General features: G+C 44.8%; 1 protein-coding gene and 2 long non-coding RNA genes across 4 annotated transcripts in view; 2 read left to right on the forward strand and 1 right to left on the reverse strand.

Moving 5' to 3' along the window:
* LOC133713178 (uncharacterized) overlaps positions 1-20,438 on the reverse strand; it is a 33,543-nt gene that overhangs the window by 2,052 nt on the left and 11,053 nt on the right. The gene's annotated exons all lie outside the window — the stretch shown is intronic.
* Positions 5,862-8,831, forward strand: LOC133712593 (uncharacterized). Its single transcript, XR_009847492.1, has 3 exons — positions 5,862-6,952; positions 7,506-7,584; positions 8,554-8,831. It is a non-coding gene; the product is annotated as an uncharacterized LOC133712593 (long non-coding RNA).
* On the forward strand, positions 12,978-15,831 carry LOC133712996 (uncharacterized). Its single transcript, XR_009847693.1, has 3 exons — positions 12,978-13,952; positions 14,506-14,584; positions 15,554-15,831. It is a non-coding gene; the product is annotated as an uncharacterized LOC133712996 (long non-coding RNA).

Here is a 20,438-nt window from a genome sequence, read left to right on the forward strand (position 1 = left end):
GCGCTTGAAGAAGAAGTCAGGTCAAGGGACTACCCCAACGACTGCACCCCGCGGTGCTGGCACGCCTGCGCAATCACTCGCTCAAAAGAGACAGTTTGCAAGCCAACTGGTTTTGGAGCCAAACATTTTGGCACGCCCAGTGGGACCAAATTAGTGTCTCTTCGTGAACGGTAGCCATTGGGAAGTCAAGCGAAAACCCTTACCAAAAGGTTTACGCTAACTGCCCAAAGCATAAGACCTCCAGTTACAAGCCGCATTCTCGCGCGGATTGTCGTGGTCTTTCTGAGCAACAAGTGACTCAAAGATTCGCTCTTCATCCCCATCCAACCGAGATGTCGACGGAAAAAGGAGAGAATCGTCCGACCACTGCTGAGGGTCAAACTGTCACTAACAACCAGGCCAGCGAGCCGGTTGACACTGTCGCTAGCTCCAACACAGCGACGAGTGTGCAAAGAGAGGCTTTCGTTCCGAAGCCTATCCCAGAAGGGGCCTCCTCCGAGGTCGCGTTCGCAATTATCCTGGAGAACATCGAAAACCACAGCAAGAAGATAGCTGCTGACCTTGCGAGGGATAATGCGAGAGCCGACCAGGTCATACGCGAGATAAACCAGCGTATTTCCCAACAAGCGGAGGAAACTAAGCAGCAAATCTCACAGACTGAGAATGCTTTGATGGCCCATGCTTCAGGTATCGCAGAAGAGCAGAACCAGCGCCAGAAAGGAATAATAGAGGCCATTGCGAACCATACGAAGCAAACAACGGCTGACATGGTTGGTCTCCGTAAAGATGGAGAGATCCTCGCAACCGAGGTTGCCATGCAGAGGGCCGAGCTGAACCAGGCTAAGGAGGTATTAAACCAGACCTTGGGTGATCCCAATGCTATCCTTGGTTCTCTTGGCCAGCCATCCGGTTCGGGCAAATACGTGCCACCGAACCAGCGCGAGAAGGTTAGCAGCCATACTGCTATACCTGCCGCAACTGTTGCTGCCACGCCGCTGAAAAACAAAGAACAAGTGCTAGTTATCGGCGGCAGCAAAGATAAAGGTACTGCCTCAAGTGGGCAGACTACCAGGCAGAAGCACCAGGCCTCAAAGGGCGCTGGAACCTCGTCCGATTCTACGTTCGTTCAATACGACAGCGACGGGGCAGAGAACGTATATCAAGAGCTGCCGGGAAGCTACTATGGGATTGACCAGGCTGGTAATCCGGTTAGGATAACAGCGCTGGCAAAGGAGATGCCCATACCGACAGTAACTCTACAGCAGCCAGGTACAACTCGCGTTGTACATGTAGGAGAAAGGGCAACTACAAATACCATTCAAGCCATACCATTACAGGCTGCTGCTCGCCAGAATGCGGCGATACCTCCTCCTCCAGGTCCTGAGTACGTGAGACGCGATGAGGTAGAGGAGATGATTAGACAGGCAAACCCTAGGGCCCAGATGGATGGGGTCTATGAGGGACCTTTCCCACCGCACATAATGCTCGCGCCTTTCCCCAGGGGCTATAAGAACATTATATTTGCTACTTTCTCAGGGGAAGACTCCGAGAATGCGGCAACCCATTTGGCCAGGTTCAGGGTACAATGCGGCCAGTACCAGAATGATGACATCCTCAAGTGCAGGATTTTTGGCACTTCTCTCTCAGGAGTTGCCTTCAGGTGGTTCTCCAAATTGCGGCCAGGAACTGTAGCAGATTGGCCTGCAATGGAAAAGCTTTTCCGGGAGACTTTCGGGGCCACAGAACCTGAGGTAGACTTGGCTTCTCTCACCCTGATGGCCCAACAGCCCACAGAGTCCGCTGTGGCCTATCTTCAGCGCTTCCAGATTCAGAAGGCCAAGCTGAATGTGATCCGGCCAGAGAAAGAATTGATCAAGTTGGCGATCAAGGGCTTAGAGCCTCGCCAGCGAAAGAAGCAGCATGGCAGCATGATCCAGTCAATGAGAGAGCTCATCACAGAGGTGGGAAGCTTCGAACACCTCCTCAGAGAAACTGACGCCAGGAAGAATGCGTCCAGAGGAACATACGTACCAGGGAAACATCGCACTGTAGCGGCCTTGAGCTACCAGCCGGCTACGTATGATCCTTACTACCACTATCACAGTGAGGACGTGGCTCCGGAGGACGAGGAGGAAGATGAAAGCGACATCGCCGCTTATGAGCTGACAGGGAGAAAGAACCCAGCCTTAAAGCAATTGAAAATCTCCAAGGAACCTGTCAAGCTCAAATCGATGGCCTTCACTAAACCTGAATTCGCGACGTATACATATGATGCCAACAAGGCACACGAGATTCTAGATGAGATGATCGCCGCGAAGATGGTGAAGACCGACTTTGGACCTTTTCCTCGACCAGATCAGCTGAAAGGAAAGAAGTACTGCAAATTCCATAACCTGTGGAACCATAATACAGCTGATTGTGTGAAGCTCAAGGACCAGATTCAGGTATGGCTCAACAACGGTAGTCTTCAGGTGGAAGCTCCAGTAACTGCAGCAGCGCTTGTTGACCTAAACCCTTTTCCTGATACTGGGATTAACATGGTCGATGTGAATTGGACCAAGCAGAACCAGAGGAAACCAACTCTGGATTTGTCCACGAAAGGACAAGAAACAGAGCCTAAAGAGGCTCCTGCCCAGAAGAAGGCTAAACCATTTGGTCAAGCCTCGCCAGTAGTGTTATGCTCGCGGTGCAAAGAAGAGTGTGGCATCCAAGTGCCGCACGAAGAGGTCGAGCAGACATTTCGTTTTGGCTCTTTCCCGCCCATTAAGTGGGCTTCGCCATCACGACACTACCAGCCTTCCAGCCCAAGAGAAAAGGAGAGAATGGGGTCGCCTACATCGCCAAAGGACTCCAATCTGTTCAAGAAGCTGAAGGCAGCTACGGCTGATCAGAAGATGGAGGAAAAGGTCGCGAACAAGCACAAAGACATTCTGACCAAGCCCTACATACCACCTGCTTCAACCGCTACCATCAAAGAAGGAAAGTGGTACACCAGGGAGAAGGGGAAGGCAGTGGAGATAAGTCCTTCCAAGAAGCGAAAACTGCAGCGCAGATTTGGTGAAGCCAAGCGCGCGCTAGAGGCTTTAGACCAGGGCCTGATCAAACCGTCACAGTTGGTCAAATCTCCTGAGCAGTATCAGAAGGAGATGGAAGCGCTCGCTGCCAAGCCATTAGTGGCTCCTCGCAGTCTGCGAAAGCCAGCGAGCTCAGAATCTAGGGCATCTAAGCCCAATGTTTTTTGCAGGATTACCAAGGAGAGAACACCTCCGCTGGCCAGAAAGGAGAGCTCGCCGTCCAGGCGACCACACGTCAGGCGCAGGTTGTCTCGCGAGGAACCAGAAGCCAAATCCTCGGCTTTCGAGAGACTGGGGGGCAAAGACAAGACTACCGACACGTTACAGTGGAAACCTAAGAAAGTCCAGAGTTTGGTGGTCGCTCCCCCGAAGGCGGATATTGCTAGGGAACTAAAGCCAGATTCCCTTGAACAAGCTTCAGTGGTTCAAGAGCTCGAACAATGTGAAGTAAAAGGCCTCACCGAGGAATCCTTAGTGGACAGGTTGGTCAAACAATTCAACACGGATATCCCTGTCCACGAACCCAAGCTTAACCTGGAGGACGACATAGATGAATTCGAAACGTCCTGCAATATGGTTTATGTGCTTCCAGCGCGGTATGCAATGCCGGTCGCTGCTCAGGAATGCGTAGAAGCTGAGGAATGTAATACACAGCCTCTGCAGATCACGTCAGCGGTCACGACACCTGTTGAAGAGGCTGTCTTTCTGGAAACAGAGGACGCCAACAGTAAAGAATTCTTCATGAGCTTCACTAGGCCAACACCTGCTATGGTCCAACACATGAGACCTCTATACATCACAGCAGAAGTTGGCGGTACCAAAGTAAGCAAGATCATGGTTGATACCGGAGCTGCTGTTAATGTCATTACTACCAGGACCATGCACCTGCTAGGGATCAAGAAGGAGAAGATCCAGTCGACGTCTCTTACTCTCAAGAACTTCGCGGGGACTGTAACAAAAACCTTGGGTTTACTTTTCTTGCGTATCAAGGTAGGTCCAGCAGAGGGAGTTTACGCTTTCTTTGTGACAGACTGCTATGCGGCCTACAACGATATCCTGGGCAGAGATTGGATTCACCGGAGCTACTGTGTTCCGTCAACCCTCCATCAGGAACTTATTATGTGGAATAGGGAGACAGACAAAGCTGAGGTGATCAAAGCGGACCCTCGTCCTTTCCCAGTATCCGCAAACTATGTAGATGCCAGGTACTACTTGGAGCCTATCGCTCCATTGCAAGTCAGTGGCATCGATAACAAAGGCCGCCCCACAGGGGTGACGGCCTCTGAACTGGCACAGTGGGGGCTTACGCTCGCAAAAGAAGGCTTAGAAAGGCCTGGCCACGCTGTGCCTAAACCCTTGAACGATTAATGGATTACGACCTTCCAGAGGAAGGGATAGAGGCCCTCCACTCGCTGCATGAAAGATTATCATCATATCTAGTGGAAAAAGAGGCCTATGAGCAAATCGCGACTTTGGAAATCGTTGAAGAGGGACTCTCTGATCAGGAACAAGAGGATGAGGTAGAAATCCAGCTCGCTCCGGCAGCGTTGGACGACACGCCTCCTAAGGTCAGAGATCCTACCGAGAAAGTCAATCTCGGAACAGCAAATGAGCCTATGGAAGTGGCTATCAGCGCTTACTTAGAGCCTAGCGAGAAACAGAGGCTTATTGACTTATTACTAGAATTCAAGGACTGCTTTGCGGAAAAGTATGAAGATATGCCTGGCCTGTCACCGGACTTGGTTTGCCATCAGCTACCAACACTCCCTGACAAGAGGCCTGTGAAACAAGAGCCGCGAAGAATGAATTCAGAGACTCAAATCCTCGTTAAAGAGGAGGTCGAAAAAATGCACAAATCAGGCATTATCAGGGTGGCCAAGTACAATCAGTGGCTATCTAACATAGTGCCTGTCCGAAAGAAGAATGGTAAGATGAGGGTCTGCGTAGATTACAGAGACCTTAATACTGCTACACCTAAAGATGTCTACCCCATGCCGGTCGCGGATATGTTGGTAGATGCCGTTGCGCGGCATGAATTACTGTCCTTCATGGACGGCACCGCGGGGTATCACCAGATTCCGGTTGCAGAAGAAGACAGACACAAAACCGCGTTCCGCTGCCCTGGGTTCGCGGGCGTTTTTGAATATGTGGTTATGCCTTTTGGACTGAAGAACGCTGGAGCGACTTACCAAAGAGCCATGAACCTAATCTTCCATGACATACTTGGAAAGATTTTGGAGGTTTACATTGATGACGTGGTTGTCAAGTCTCAGAAAAGAGGGGATCATATCACAGACCTCAGGAAAGTATTCGAGCGCATGCGACAGCACAAGCTTAAAATGAATCCTGCTAAGTGCGTTTTTGGAGTTCAAGCAGGAGACTTTCTGGGGTTCATTGTCCATCAGAGGGGAATTGAGGTCCCTGAAGACAAAGCGAGCGTAGTTATCAACGCATCTCCGCCACGCACGAAGAAAGAGCTACAGCGCTTGCTTGGTAAAATCAACTTCCTGAGACGCTTCATCTCTAACTCTGCAGGTAAGATCCAGCCTTTCTCTCCTCTGCTGAAGCTGCAGGGCCAAAGCGAGTTTGTCTGGGAACATAAGCACCAAGAGGCTTTTGACAGAATCAAGGCCTACCTGGCGAGCCCGCCAGTGCTCGTTCCTCCTAGGGCTGGATTTTCATTAAAGCTATATATATCAGCAGCTGAGGCTTCTATTGGCAGCCTACTCGCCCAAGACGATGAGGATGGTGTCGAACATGCCATATTCTACCTTAGTAGTGTAATACCCCGAAAAAAATCCAAATTAATTTCTGTGGATTTTTAGAAATGATTTCACAATAGTGGGAGCGAGTACGAGGCTCGGAGAAGTTGTGGAATTAGTTCGAACGATTAATTTTCGAAAACGTACGTTATTTAGGGGCACGCGAAAATCGACTTTTTATATGTATGGAATTTGGGAAAACTCCCTTCATGAAAGTTGTAGAGCTCGTCGATACGATCGCGTGCATATGTAGAACGCAAAAATCGGAGTTCGTATGAATTAGTTATGATTTTTTGAAAAAGTTTCCAATTTAGTATAAATCTTCCATTTTCGGAAATTTCCGAAAATAATTTCAGAAACTTCCAAAAATGGAAATTGAGCTGCAGCCCCTCCCCCGACCGGAAATCGCCTTCGATTTTCTTCCGGCTATTTCTTCCTCCTCCGGCCACCGATCCTCACCAAACTTCTTCCATTGGCTTCGTATGGTCCTTGCGCACCTGTCTGTGGCAGCCTTGCACGGTGGCGCGGCCTGTAGCGGCGGCGGCAAGCCCGGTCCGATTTGAGTTCGATTTTAGTCAACGCCGGTTTTCTCCTAGCTCCGGCCACCAAAACTTTCGATCCTTAGCTCTATGAACTCGCCTCAACCTGCTGATCATCATACTAGAAGGATCGCACCTGGAGTGACCGGTTTCACGTTCGTCGGAGCTCGGTAAGTTTTCAATCCGAAACGAAAATCTTTCGATCGGTATATCTCGAGCTGTAGTGCATCGTTTTGATTGATTCTTTTTCCAGTGGGTTCCCCTTGATGTTATTAACAACTCTCTAGAAGGCATCGAGGCCTGAAATTGAAGCTTTGACGTCGAAATCGAGCCTTGCCGGATTCTGCAAAATTCTGGAATTTTTCCGACCACCGAAGCTTTCGATCGGTATATCTCGAGCTACAGACCATATTTTTCTGTGATTCTTGAACCAGTGAGTTCTTCTTGAGTTTCTTAACAACTCTTCAGAAAGAATCGAAGCCTTAAATTGACGTTTTTACGTCGAACTGGAACTCGCCGTTTTCTGCAGTTTCTCGCCGGTTTCTGGAACATTCCGGCCACCTTCATACTGTTCAAGGTAATTTTCGACCCCTTCTGGTCATTTTCAGACTTCGTGTTAGTTATGAAAGTTGTTAAGCATGATGAGAGGAAGAAGAGCAGCCCGGCCCCGACACCATTGGTGGTGGTCGGCGGCGGCTCTGCCACTAACTCCGGCGGCCCTTTCCGGCCACCTCCGGGGATCAAAAATATGGTTTCTGTACATTTTCAGATTCTATATTTCAATACGATCATTTCGATATATTATACGCAATTTTTGGATATCGTATGATTAAGTTATGAATTTTTAAGTTTAGATCGATTTCGATCGTTAGATTTGTGATCTGTGAAGTTAGGACCGTCAGATGGACTTGTAGTTTTGATATGATGATCTTATGACTGTCCCAGTGGCTTTGTGTGGTCATGGGCGAAGATCCGACCGTTGGATCTTCGTATAAATGCAAAACAGTGATTAGGAAGGCGATCCGTGAGGATCCGACCGTTGGATCATCATTTAATTTCAATCCGACCGTTGGATTGTCGTTTGATTATGTTTTTGAGTTATTGGCTAAGTTAAGGTCATGTTTGATTAGGTGATCGACAGTTTGATTTGGCGGACGATTCGTGAAATTGTATTTTGAGCTGTTAAGAAGACGCAGCGGGAATTTAGAGGTGAGTAAACCTCACGTGGTTCATATTACGAACCGAATAAATTTAATTACCTTATTTTGTCGTAATTGCGTGAAAATATTTATGGAATAAATATTTGTTTTAAAATCATATGGACTTGATCAACTACGGTCCATGGGTAAGTAAAATGATTTTTACGATACAAATGAATTTCTCGGTTTTATTGCATGTGAACTATAGTTGGTATTAGTGATTATCCCTGAGCGGATAATTACGTATATATATATTTACGTGATTATATGTGAATGGTGTGACATTGAAGAGTGTGGAAATTGGGATGATTAAATTATTATGAATTGACATGTGACTTACCATATTTATATGTGATGAACATGATTGATGAGTTCTTGTTAATATTCATGATTTACATTGGAGGATGTATAGAGTTAGAGAATGTAAGGTTCTGAGGATGAGGTGTCCGAAGTTCGACGGTTAAGAATAACCGGAGTGTTTGTGTGCTGAGGACGGGGATGTCCAAGGTGCGACGGTTTATTATTAACCGAAGTTGTGTGCTGAGGACGGGGATGTCCAAAGCGCGACGGTTTATTATTAACCGAAGTATATGGTGCTGAGGATGGGGATGTCCAAAGCGCGACGGTTATAGTGTTAACCGAAGTATTTTTGCCGTTGCTTGACCCTAGGCCAAGGTGTCAGAGGTAACGAGGCAGTTAGAGCTCTAACGTGTTATTGGGATGGACCAGAGTGGTGTTATGTGGGTTGGGTGTTTGCAGGACCAGTGTGGTGTATTGTGATTTGAGGATTGTGAAAATGTATTCCTTGTGGTTTTCCATGAGTGGTTTGATGTCTCTTTGCAGACGTAATACTGTTGAATTTTACTTGAATTGTAATTTAATAAATCAACAGTTCTTTCTTGTTTACTCATACTGGCTGTAAAAAGCTTACCGGGTTTTGTGTTGTTGCAACTCCCGGTACACTATTCAAATTGTGTAGCGGGTAATCTTACAGGACAGGAGAACCAGGACGGTGATCGTGCGGTTAGAGCAATGATTATAGTTTTACAGCAATTGTAATAGTGAGGCGAGTTAAGCTCATTTGAGCCTTACAATTTGATTTGGTGGGAGTGTGCTGTAATAAATAACTTGAGGAATTGGGTTATTGTAAATTTGAGAGTTGTGAAGTGTGGTTGTTTGTGAGAAAAAAATTCAGGATGTTAGTTGTAATTTGTTATTATTCATGTTTCGGATTTGAATTGATTATTCAAAATTCGGGGCGTGACAGTTTGGTATCAGAGCGTAAGGTGCATATTTGGTGATAATCAGTACTCCCCGAGTGATGGCCCGTCTGCAGCGGATCCCCATCATATACTCTTCGGTACTGGTATAATCATTGGGTATGTCTTAGTATGGGGTCTAGACAGTGTGTAAGTCCGTAGGACGGTAGAATGGCCTGGTAGGTTCGTTTTAGAATAAGTTTTGCTTCCGTGAGTTGCAATCTTCGAGGAATGGAAACCTCCGGATTTAACTCTGATGAGTCGGTGAGGATTGTTTATGGAAATGAGTTTCTTTTGGATGTTGAAGTGTTTGGTTGAAGGCATGATGTGGACCTATGCACGTACCTAGTGTGGATACGAGTATTAATGGATAGAAAGTTTGTCTTCTTAAGTTGGACGTACATATGTTTTTGGATGAGATGTACATGTCAAATAATAGATATCTTGTTTTGTAACGAGATGTCTTAGTGGGGTTTTGGTAATTGGCATGGGTGATGTGTTTTAAGTGACTCTGAGGCAACTATGCTGACTTTGTGTGAGATTGAATTCTTAGTGTAGACTAAGAAGGTTGTGTGGTGATTCTATATACACTACGTGATGAGCTTTTAGAAGGAAACGTTATGAGTAAAAGTATGGGTTTTTCCTGATGTCTATAGAAGACTTGTGCATATGGCAGCCTTTGTGGCAGTGCTTGTAGTGCTTTAGTGGTAGTTTGTGTGATAAAGAATTTTTTGGGGGCTAGATAAAGCTAGACCTTATCTTGATTGTATTCTAAAGTGGTAGGACACCTGTAAGCAGGGATTAGACGATCCATTGATATCGTGATAGGGTTTTGTGTAGGGACAGGATCCTTATATGTAGACAGTTGATGATGAGGTGGAGGCTTCAGAGGTTGAGTTGCCTGTTCCACCTGTAGTTGATGTGATGGATGTTATTCTCGGTTTGAAGTCGTGAAAGAGATTGAGAATCTAGGAGTAGTTGGAAGGAGAATTGATTTCACGAACTCAAGATGATAGGAGTGTGAGAGATTATGAGACAAAATTCTCAAGACTATATTGGTTTAGGAGATAAATGGATGCAAAGAGTTGACCATAAAGTCTCAGCTGGGGCTGGATACTTCCCTTTAGCATGACGTAACCATTTAATAGAACTTGTTTTGGTTAGGGTGTTAGCCATTGAATAGGATTCTTGACTTATGTGGAGCTTGTGAGTAGTGTTGCGGTTAGGGAAGAGATTGTTGTGGTTTTCGAGCTTAGTGATGTAAATATGGAAATACTTATGTTACCTCTAAGGAGGGTAGTGGAGTTTGTTATCGAGGTGATACTAGGTTTGATACCCATATTAATGGCGCCTTATTGGATGACACCAACTAAACTTAAGGAGTTGAAGTTCAAGGTGAGAGTTTACTTGAGTGGAGATTCGTTAGAGCTAGTACTTCTCCATGGATCGAGATTAGGGATACCTACTAAGACATGACGTACGAACGCGGAGAAGAAGAAGAATATAGTTATATCTCATCTTTAAGGTGAAGCATGACCATGATGAGATTTGGTACTAAGGATATGTTAGTGTTCTAGTTCTAAAGATCACGAGTGTAAGAGGTGTTAAGTTTGGCGCTCTATAGATGTTTTTGAATAGGAAGTGTTTAGCTTTATTAATCCCTGACTCTAGCGACGAAATTGTTTTGTGTTTGGTTTGACTCAGATGATGCTAGCTAGACTTCTGTGTGACTTAATTGATTGTTAGGTTTTGATTGATTGTTTGTGATATATCATTGTGAAAGAGGCGTGCAGCAGAGTTGGCGAAGGTTTTGAAAGAGCAAGGAGTGACCAAGGTTCGACCCTTGGTGTCGTTGTTGGTTTGTTTTAAAGAAAAGACTACCACATTCATTCAGTCTTATTACAAACCAGAAGCAAAATAAAGTTATTGTCCAACGAAAGTAAAAATGCAGAAAAAGAAATACAATAATTAAATGATGAATTGTTTTTACTTCTTCCCCTTTGATTGGGAAAGCTCAGCAATCTCCTCCCTGAGTTTGGTGACTTGATCATCGACCTCTTCACTGCCCTGCGAGTCACTACTAGTTGAGTCACTACTGGTTGAGTCAAGAGCTTCCCAAGGAACATGAGGAGCGGTGCGCGGGCGAGTGGCAGCCCTCTTGCTGGTTTCAGCCTCAGGAGGAGGGTCCTTATGGAGTGACGCAGCAACGTCTTGCAAGGAAACCCAGGAGGATGACCTTGCATGTTATTGACCTCCTGAGCAAGCTTGTTCATGGCGGTCTGACAGCTGATCAAAGAAGAGTTCAGGTCAGAGATGTAATCGATCATGCATGTGACTCGCCAATCCGTCACCGTAATACCATCACGGAGAGAGGAACGCAGAGCATCAATTGAGTCAGACAAGCTTTCCAGGGTGGCCACAGGTCGAGAAGCCCGAGCAGCCGAGGAGGAAGGGGACTCGCTAGGATGCAGTCTGGGAGAGCGACGAGGCAGAGGAGGGGGACTGCGGCTACGCTCACGTATAGGACGATGGTCCCCAGGACGAGTGAGGCCAGCGCGAGTGGCCGCTTGACGACCTTCTTCTTCTAGAGAGAGAATGCGGCGTTGATTGACGCCCATGCGAGAGGTAACCTTGGTTCGAACCATGAGGAAAGAGAAGGAGAGAATTGAAGAACGGTGATGATGAGTGTTTAAGAGAGATTGCTGTTAGAAGGATCGAAGTTGATGAAATGGTGTTGGGGATTTGAGTTTATCAGATGGAAGAAGAGATTTGAGTTATCGGATGGAAGAAGAGAATTGAGAGAGAATGGCTAAAACTCTGGGGAAATTTTCTTTTCTTTTGTGTGAACAGTCTCTTCCCCAGAATACACCTATTTAAGGAACAAGGCGTACAAATCTCCACCGTTGGATGGACAATCTCAGAGATTCAAACTACGCGTTGGATTAAAGTCGCCCTAAAACACGGAAAAGTTGTTGACGCGTGGAGGGCGCGTGAGGGAACCGAACGAATCTCGAGGTGCTGTGCCAGGCAAGCTTTAGCCGAAAGTGAATCTGATTTCCGTAAAGCACGGAAAAGATAAGTCGTGGCAGGTGGACCGTGCAAGGCTTGTCTCGGATCAATGCCCTCACTGTAGTTGTGGGTGGAGGCCCGATGGGCTGGATTTCTGAAATAGTTTTGGAGTAATTTTGGGCCGGATTGTTGAAACAGTTTGGTTTAAATAAAAGGATTTGTATGGATAACAATGAGAGCAGCTTGTGCTCGAGTGGTTGAGAGCGAAGTTCTTGAACAAGAGGTCTGAGGTTCGAACCTTGCCTCCTACAAAAAATTTTCTTTTTTTGGATCGTGTATATGCTCGGAATACGGATGTATATACGGACAGTACAGTATACATGACAGTATGTAAAGCTTCATACTGTAGCCGAGTCGAGCCGAAGGTTGGTGGGCCGAGTTTTCAGCCCAAATTGGTTTGGGCCGATTCGAATAGCAGTTGGTTCAGTTTCTTTGGCCCAAACTGCTAGCCCTAGTGCTTAGCCCAAGGATTGAGCAAGCCCAAGTCATCATCACTGGGTGACATAATTTATTGGCGTGCTTTTGGGGATGATTTGTTTTGTGTGATGCATCTCTATGGTTGTGAAGAGTGGTGCATGCTTAAGTTTTACTATGGAGATTTACCGTGATGCTAATTGAGTAGCGAAACACTTTGTGGGAGTGTTTACTGTGCTTGTATGCCAGTACAGAGTGATGATCTATGTGAAGATCTATGTGAGGATCTATGAGATGATCCATGTGACGATTTTGTGTATTTGATGTGGAGTGTTGTTGAACAGTTGTTGTGTGAGTTTACGTTTGTGATGAAAGGATTTAGTGGCCATAGAAATGTATTTTTATACAAAGGGCTGAGGCTTTGTAGATTACTACAGATTTGGAAAAGATGGAGATTCTATGGTTAGGTCAACCTTAATCAAGAGGGATTGACTTACGCTCAAATTTCGGGACGAAATTTCTTTAAGGAGGGTAGATTGTAATACCCCGAAAAAAATCCAAATTAATTTCTGTGGATTTTTAGAAATGATTTCACAATAGTGGGAGCGAGTACGAGGCTCGGAGAAGTTGTGGAATTAGTTCGAACGATTAATTTTCGAAAACGTACGTTATTTAGGGGCACGCGAAAATCGACTTTTTATATGTATGGAATTTGGGAAAACTCCCTTCATGAAAGTTGTAGAGCTCGTCGATACGATCGCGTGCATATGTAGAACGCAAAAATCGGAGTTCGTATGAATTAGTTATGATTTTTTGAAAAAGTTTCCAATTTAGTATAAATCTTCCATTTTCGGAAATTTCCGAAAATAATTTCAGAAACTTCCAAAAATGGAAATTGAGCTGCAGCCCCTCCCCCGACCGGAAATCGCCTTCGATTTTCTTCCGGCTATTTCTTCCTCCTCCGGCCACCGATCCTCACCAAACTTCTTCCATTGGCTTCGTATGGTCCTTGCGCACCTGTCTGTGGCAGCCTTGCACGGTGGCGCGGCCTGTAGCGGCGGCGGCAAGCCCGGTCCGATTTGAGTTCGATTTTAGTCAACGCCGGTTTTCTCCTAGCTCCGGCCACCAAAACTTTCGATCCTTAGCTCTATGAACTCGCCTCAACCTGCTGATCATCATACTAGAAGGATCGCACCTGGAGTGACCGGTTTCACGTTCGTCGGAGCTCGGTAAGTTTTCAATCCGAAACGAAAATCTTTCGATCGGTATATCTCGAGCTGTAGTGCATCGTTTTGATTGATTCTTTTTCCAGTGGGTTCCCCTTGATGTTATTAACAACTCTCTAGAAGGCATCGAGGCCTGAAATTGAAGCTTTGACGTCGAAATCGAGCCTTGCCGGATTCTGCAAAATTCTGGAATTTTTCCGACCACCGAAGCTTTCGATCGGTATATCTCGAGCTACAGACCATATTTTTCTGTGATTCTTGAACCAGTGAGTTCTTCTTGAGTTTCTTAACAACTCTTCAGAAAGAATCGAAGCCTTAAATTGACGTTTTTACGTCGAACTGGAACTCGCCGTTTTCTGCAGTTTCTCGCCGGTTTCTGGAACATTCCGGCCACCTTCATACTGTTCAAGGTAATTTTCGACCCCTTCTGGTCATTTTCAGACTTCGTGTTAGTTATGAAAGTTGTTAAGCATGATGAGAGGAAGAAGAGCAGCCCGGCCCCGACACCATTGGTGGTGGTCGGCGGCGGCTCTGCCACTAACTCCGGCGGCCCTTTCCGGCCACCTCCGGGGATCAAAAATATGGTTTCTGTACATTTTCAGATTCTATATTTCAATACGATCATTTCGATATATTATACGCAATTTTTGGATATCGTATGATTAAGTTATGAATTTTTAAGTTTAGATCGATTTCGATCGTTAGATTTGTGATCTGTGAAGTTAGGACCGTCAGATGGACTTGTAGTTTTGATATGATGATCTTATGACTGTCCCAGTGGCTTTGTGTGGTCATGGGCGAAGATCCGACCGTTGGATCTTCGTATAAATGCAAAACAGTGATTAGGAAGGCGATCCGTGAGGATCCGACCGTTGGATCATCATTTAATTTCAATCCGACCGTTGGATTGTCGTTTGATTATGTTTTTGAGTTATTGGCTAAGTTAAGGTCATGTTTGATTAGGTGATCGACAGTTTGATTTGGCGGACGATTCGTGAAATTGTATTTTGAGCTGTTAAGAAGACGCAGCGGGAATTTAGAGGTGAGTAAACCTCACGTGGTTCATATTACGAACCGAATAAATTTAATTACCTTATTTTGTCGTAATTGCGTGAAAATATTTATGGAATAAATATTTGTTTTAAAATCATATGGACTTGATCAACTACGGTCCATGGGTAAGTAAAATGATTTTTACGATACAAATGAATTTCTCGGTTTTATTGCATGTGAACTATAGTTGGTATTAGTGATTATCCCTGAGCGGATAATTACGTATATATATATTTACGTGATTATATGTGAATGGTGTGACATTGAAGAGTGTGGAAATTGGGATGATTAAATTATTATGAATTGACATGTGACTTACCATATTTATATGTGATGAACATGATTGATGAGTTCTTGTTAATATTCATGATTTACATTGGAGGATGTATAGAGTTAGAGAATGTAAGGTTCTGAGGATGAGGTGTCCGAAGTTCGACGGTTAAGAATAACCGGAGTGTTTGTGTGCTGAGGACGGGGATGTCCAAGGTGCGACGGTTTATTATTAACCGAAGTTGTGTGCTGAGGACGGGGATGTCCAAAGCGCGACGGTTTATTATTAACCGAAGTATATGGTGCTGAGGATGGGGATGTCCAAAGCGCGACGGTTATAGTGTTAACCGAAGTATTTTTGCCGTTGCTTGACCCTAGGCCAAGGTGTCAGAGGTAACGAGGCAGTTAGAGCTCTAACGTGTTATTGGGATGGACCAGAGTGGTGTTATGTGGGTTGGGTGTTTGCAGGACCAGTGTGGTGTATTGTGATTTGAGGATTGTGAAAATGTATTCCTTGTGGTTTTCCATGAGTGGTTTGATGTCTCTTTGCAGACGTAATACTGTTGAATTTTACTTGAATTGTAATTTAATAAATCAACAGTTCTTTCTTGTTTACTCATACTGGCTGTAAAAAGCTTACCGGGTTTTGTGTTGTTGCAACTCCCGGTACACTATTCAAATTGTGTAGCGGGTAATCTTACAGGACAGGAGAACCAGGACGGTGATCGTGCGGTTAGAGCAATGATTATAGTTTTACAGCAATTGTAATAGTGAGGCGAGTTAAGCTCATTTGAGCCTTACAATTTGATTTGGTGGGAGTGTGCTGTAATAAATAACTTGAGGAATTGGGTTATTGTAAATTTGAGAGTTGTGAAGTGTGGTTGTTTGTGAGAAAAAAATTCAGGATGTTAGTTGTAATTTGTTATTATTCATGTTTCGGATTTGAATTGATTATTCAAAATTCGGGGCGTGACAGTTTGGTATCAGAGCGTAAGGTGCATATTTGGTGATAATCAGTACTCCCCGAGTGATGGCCCGTCTGCAGCGGATCCCCATCATATACTCTTCGGTACTGGTATAATCATTGGGTATGTCTTAGTATGGGGTCTAGACAGTGTGTAAGTCCGTAGGACGGTAGAATGGCCTGGTAGGTTCGTTTTAGAATAAGTTTTGCTTCCGTGAGTTGCAATCTTCGAGGAATGGAAACCTCCGGATTTAACTCTGATGAGTCGGTGAGGATTGTTTATGGAAATGAGTTTCTTTTGGATGTTGAAGTGTTTGGTTGAAGGCATGATGTGGACCTATGCACGTACCTAGTGTGGATACGAGTATTAATGGATAGAAAGTTTGTCTTCTTAAGTTGGACGTACATATGTTTTTGGATGAGATGTACATGTCAAATAATAGATATCTTGTTTTGTAACGAGATGTCTTAGTGGGGTTTTGGTAATTGGCATGGGTGATGTGTTTTAAGTGACTCTGAGGCAACTATGCTGACTTTGTGTGAGATTGAATTCTTAGTGTAGACTAAGAAGGTTGTGTGGTGATTCTATATACACTACGTGATGAGCTTTTAGAAGGAAACGTTATGAGTAAAAGTATGGGTTTTTCCTGATGTCTATAGAAGACTTGTGCATATGGCAGCCTTTGTGGCAGTGCTTGTAGTGCTTTAGTGGTAGTTTGTGTGATAAAGAATTTTTTGGGGGCTAGATAAAGCTAGACCTTATCTTGATTGTATTCTAAAGTGGTAGGACACCTGTAAGCAGGGATTAGACGATCCATTGATATCGTGATAGGGTTTTGTGTAGGGACAGGATCCTTATATGTAGACAGTTGATGATGAGGTGGAGGCTTCAGAGGTTGAGTTGCCTGTTCCACCTGTAGTTGATGTGATGGATGTTATTCTCGGTTTGAAGTCGTGAAAGAGATTGAGAATCTAGGAGTAGTTGGAAGGAGAATTGATTTCACGAACTCAAGATGATAGGAGTGTGAGAGATTATGAGACAAAATTCTCAAGACTATATTGGTTTAGGAGATAAATGGATGCAAAGAGTTGACCATAAAGTCTCAGCTGGGGCTGGATACTTCCCTTTAGCATGACGTAACCATTTAATAGAACTTGTTTTGGTTAGGGTGTTAGCCATTGAATAGGATTCTTGACTTATGTGGAGCTTGTGAGTAGTGTTGCGGTTAGGGAAGAGATTGTTGTGGTTTTCGAGCTTAGTGATGTAAATATGGAAATACTTATGTTACCTCTAAGGAGGGTAGTGGAGTTTGTTATCGAGGTGATACTAGGTTTGATACCCATATTAATGGCGCCTTATTGGATGACACCAACTAAACTTAAGGAGTTGAAGTTCAAGGTGAGAGTTTACTTGAGTGGAGATTCGTTAGAGCTAGTACTTCTCCATGGATCGAGATTAGGGATACCTACTAAGACATGACGTACGAACGCGGAGAAGAAGAAGAATATAGTTATATCTCATCTTTAAGGTGAAGCATGACCATGATGAGATTTGGTACTAAGGATATGTTAGTGTTCTAGTTCTAAAGATCACGAGTGTAAGAGGTGTTAAGTTTGGCGCTCTATAGATGTTTTTGAATAGGAAGTGTTTAGCTTTATTAATCCCTGACTCTAGCGACGAAATTGTTTTGTGTTTGGTTTGACTCAGATGATGCTAGCTAGACTTCTGTGTGACTTAATTGATTGTTAGGTTTTGATTGATTGTTTGTGATATATCATTGTGAAAGAGGCGTGCAGCAGAGTTGGCGAAGGTTTTGAAAGAGCAAGGAGTGACCAAGGTTCGACCCTTGGTGTCGTTGTTGGTTTGTTTTAAAGAAAAGACTACCACATTCATTCAGTCTTATTACAAACCAGAAGCAAAATAAAGTTATTGTCCAACGAAAGTAAAAATGCAGAAAAAGAAATACAATAATTAAATGATGAATTGTTTTTACTTCTTCCCCTTTGATTGGGAAAGCTCAGCAATCTCCTCCCTGAGTTTGGTGACTTGATCATCGACCTCTTCACTGCCCTGCGAGTCACTACTAGTTGAGTCACTACTGGTTGAGTCAAGAGCTTCCCAAGGAACATGAGGAGCGGTGCGCGGGCGAGTGGCAGCCCTCTTGCTGGTTTCAGCCTCAGGAGGAGGGTCCTTATGGAGTGACGCAGCAACGTCTTGCAAGGAAACCCAGGAGGATGACCTTGCATGTTATTGACCTCCTGAGCAAGCTTGTTCATGGCGGTCTGACAGCTGATCAAAGAAGAGTTCAGGTCAGAGATGTAATCGATCATGCATGTGACTCGCCAATCCGTCACCGTAATACCATCACGGAGAGAGGAACGCAGAGCATCAATTGAGTCAGACAAGCTTTCCAGGGTGGCCACAGGTCGAGAAGCCCGAGCAGCCGAGGAGGAAGGGGACTCGCTAGGATGCAGTCTGGGAGAGCGACGAGGCAGAGGAGGGGGACTGCGGCTACGCTCACGTATAGGACGATGGTCCCCAGGACGAGTGAGGCCAGCGCGAGTGGCCGCTTGACGACCTTCTTCTTCTAGAGAGAGAATGCGGCGTTGATTGACGCCCATGCGAGAGGTAACCTTGGTTCGAACCATGAGGAAAGAGAAGGAGAGAATTGAAGAACGGTGATGATGAGTGTTTAAGAGAGATTGCTGTTAGAAGGATCGAAGTTGATGAAATGGTGTTGGGGATTTGAGTTTATCAGATGGAAGAAGAGATTTGAGTTATCGGATGGAAGAAGAGAATTGAGAGAGAATGGCTAAAACTCTGGGGAAATTTTCTTTTCTTTTGTGTGAACAGTCTCTTCCCCAGAATACACCTATTTAAGGAACAAGGCGTACAAATCTCCACCGTTGGATGGACAATCTCAGAGATTCAAACTACGCGTTGGATTAAAGTCGCCCTAAAACACGGAAAAGTTGTTGACGCGTGGAGGGCGCGTGAGGGAACCGAACGAATCTCGAGGTGCTGTGCCAGGCAAGCTTTAGCCGAAAGTGAATCTGATTTCCGTAAAGCACGGAAAAGATAAGTCGTGGCAGGTGGACCGTGCAAGGCTTGTCTCGGATCAATGCCCTCACTGTAGTTGTGGGTGGAGGCCCGATGGGCTGGATTTCTGAAATAGTTTTGGAGTAATTTTGGGCCGGATTGTTGAAACAGTTTGGTTTAAATAAAAGGATTTGTATGGATAACAATGAGAGCAGCTTGTGCTCGAGTGGTTGAGAGCGAAGTTCTTGAACAAGAGGTCTGAGGTTCGAACCTTGCCTCCTACAAAAAATTTTCTTTTTTTGGATCGTGTATATGCTCGGAATACGGATGTATATACGGACAGTACAGTATACATGACAGTATGTAAAGCTTCATACTGTAGCCGAGTCGAGCCGAAGGTTGGTGGGCCGAGTTTTCAGCCCAAATTGGTTTGGGCCGATTCGAATAGCAGTTGGTTCAGTTTCTTTGGCCCAAACTGCTAGCCCTAGTGCTTAGCCCAAGGATTGAGCAAGCCCAAGTCATCATCACTGGGTGACATAATTTATTGGCGTGCTTTTGGGGATGATTTGTTTTGTGTGATGCATCTCTATGGTTGTGAAGAGTGGTGCATGCTTAAGTTTTACTATGGAGATTTACCGTGATGCTAATTGAGTAGCGAAACACTTTGTGGGAGTGTTTACTGTGCTTGTATGCCAGTACAGAGTGATGATCTATGTGAAGATCTATGTGAGGATCTATGAGATGATCCATGTGACGATTTTGTGTATTTGATGTGGAGTGTTGTTGAACAGTTGTTGTGTGAGTTTACGTTTGTGATGAAAGGATTTAGTGGCCATAGAAATGTATTTTTATACAAAGGGCTGAGGCTTTGTAGATTACTACAGATTTGGAAAAGATGGAGATTCTATGGTTAGGTCAACCTTAATCAAGAGGGATTGACTTACGCTCAAATTTCGGGACGAAATTTCTTTAAGGAGGGTAGATTGTAATACCCCGAAAAAAATCCAAATTAATTTCTGTGGATTTTTAGAAATGATTTCACAATAGTGGGAGCGAGTACGAGGCTCGGAGAAGTTGTGGAATTAGTTCGAACGATTAATTTTCGAAAACGTACGTTATTTAGGGGCACGCGAAAATCGACTTTTTATATGTATGGAATTTGGGAAAACTCCCTTCATGAAAGTTGTAGAGCTCGTCGATACGATCGCGTGCATATGTAGAACGCAAAAATCGGAGTTCGTATGAATTAGTTATGATTTTTTGAAAAAGTTTCCAATTTAGTATAAATCTTCCATTTTCGGAAATTTCCGAAAATAATTTCAGAAACTTCCAAAAATGGAAATTGAGCTGCAGCCCCTCCCCCGACCGGAAATCGCCTTCGATTTTCTTCCGGCTATTTCTTCCTCCTCCGGCCACCGATCCTCACCAAACTTCTTCCATTGGCTTCGTATGGTCCTTGCGCACCTGTCTGTGGCAGCCTTGCACGGTGGCGCGGCCTGTAGCGGCGGCGGCAAGCCCGGTCCGATTTGAGTTCGATTTTAGTCAACGCCGGTTTTCTCCTAGCTCCGG

This window comes from Rosa rugosa, chromosome 5 (assembly GCF_958449725.1).
Source record: "Rosa rugosa chromosome 5, drRosRugo1.1, whole genome shotgun sequence".
NCBI lineage: Eukaryota > Viridiplantae > Streptophyta > Magnoliopsida > Rosales > Rosaceae > Rosa > Rosa rugosa.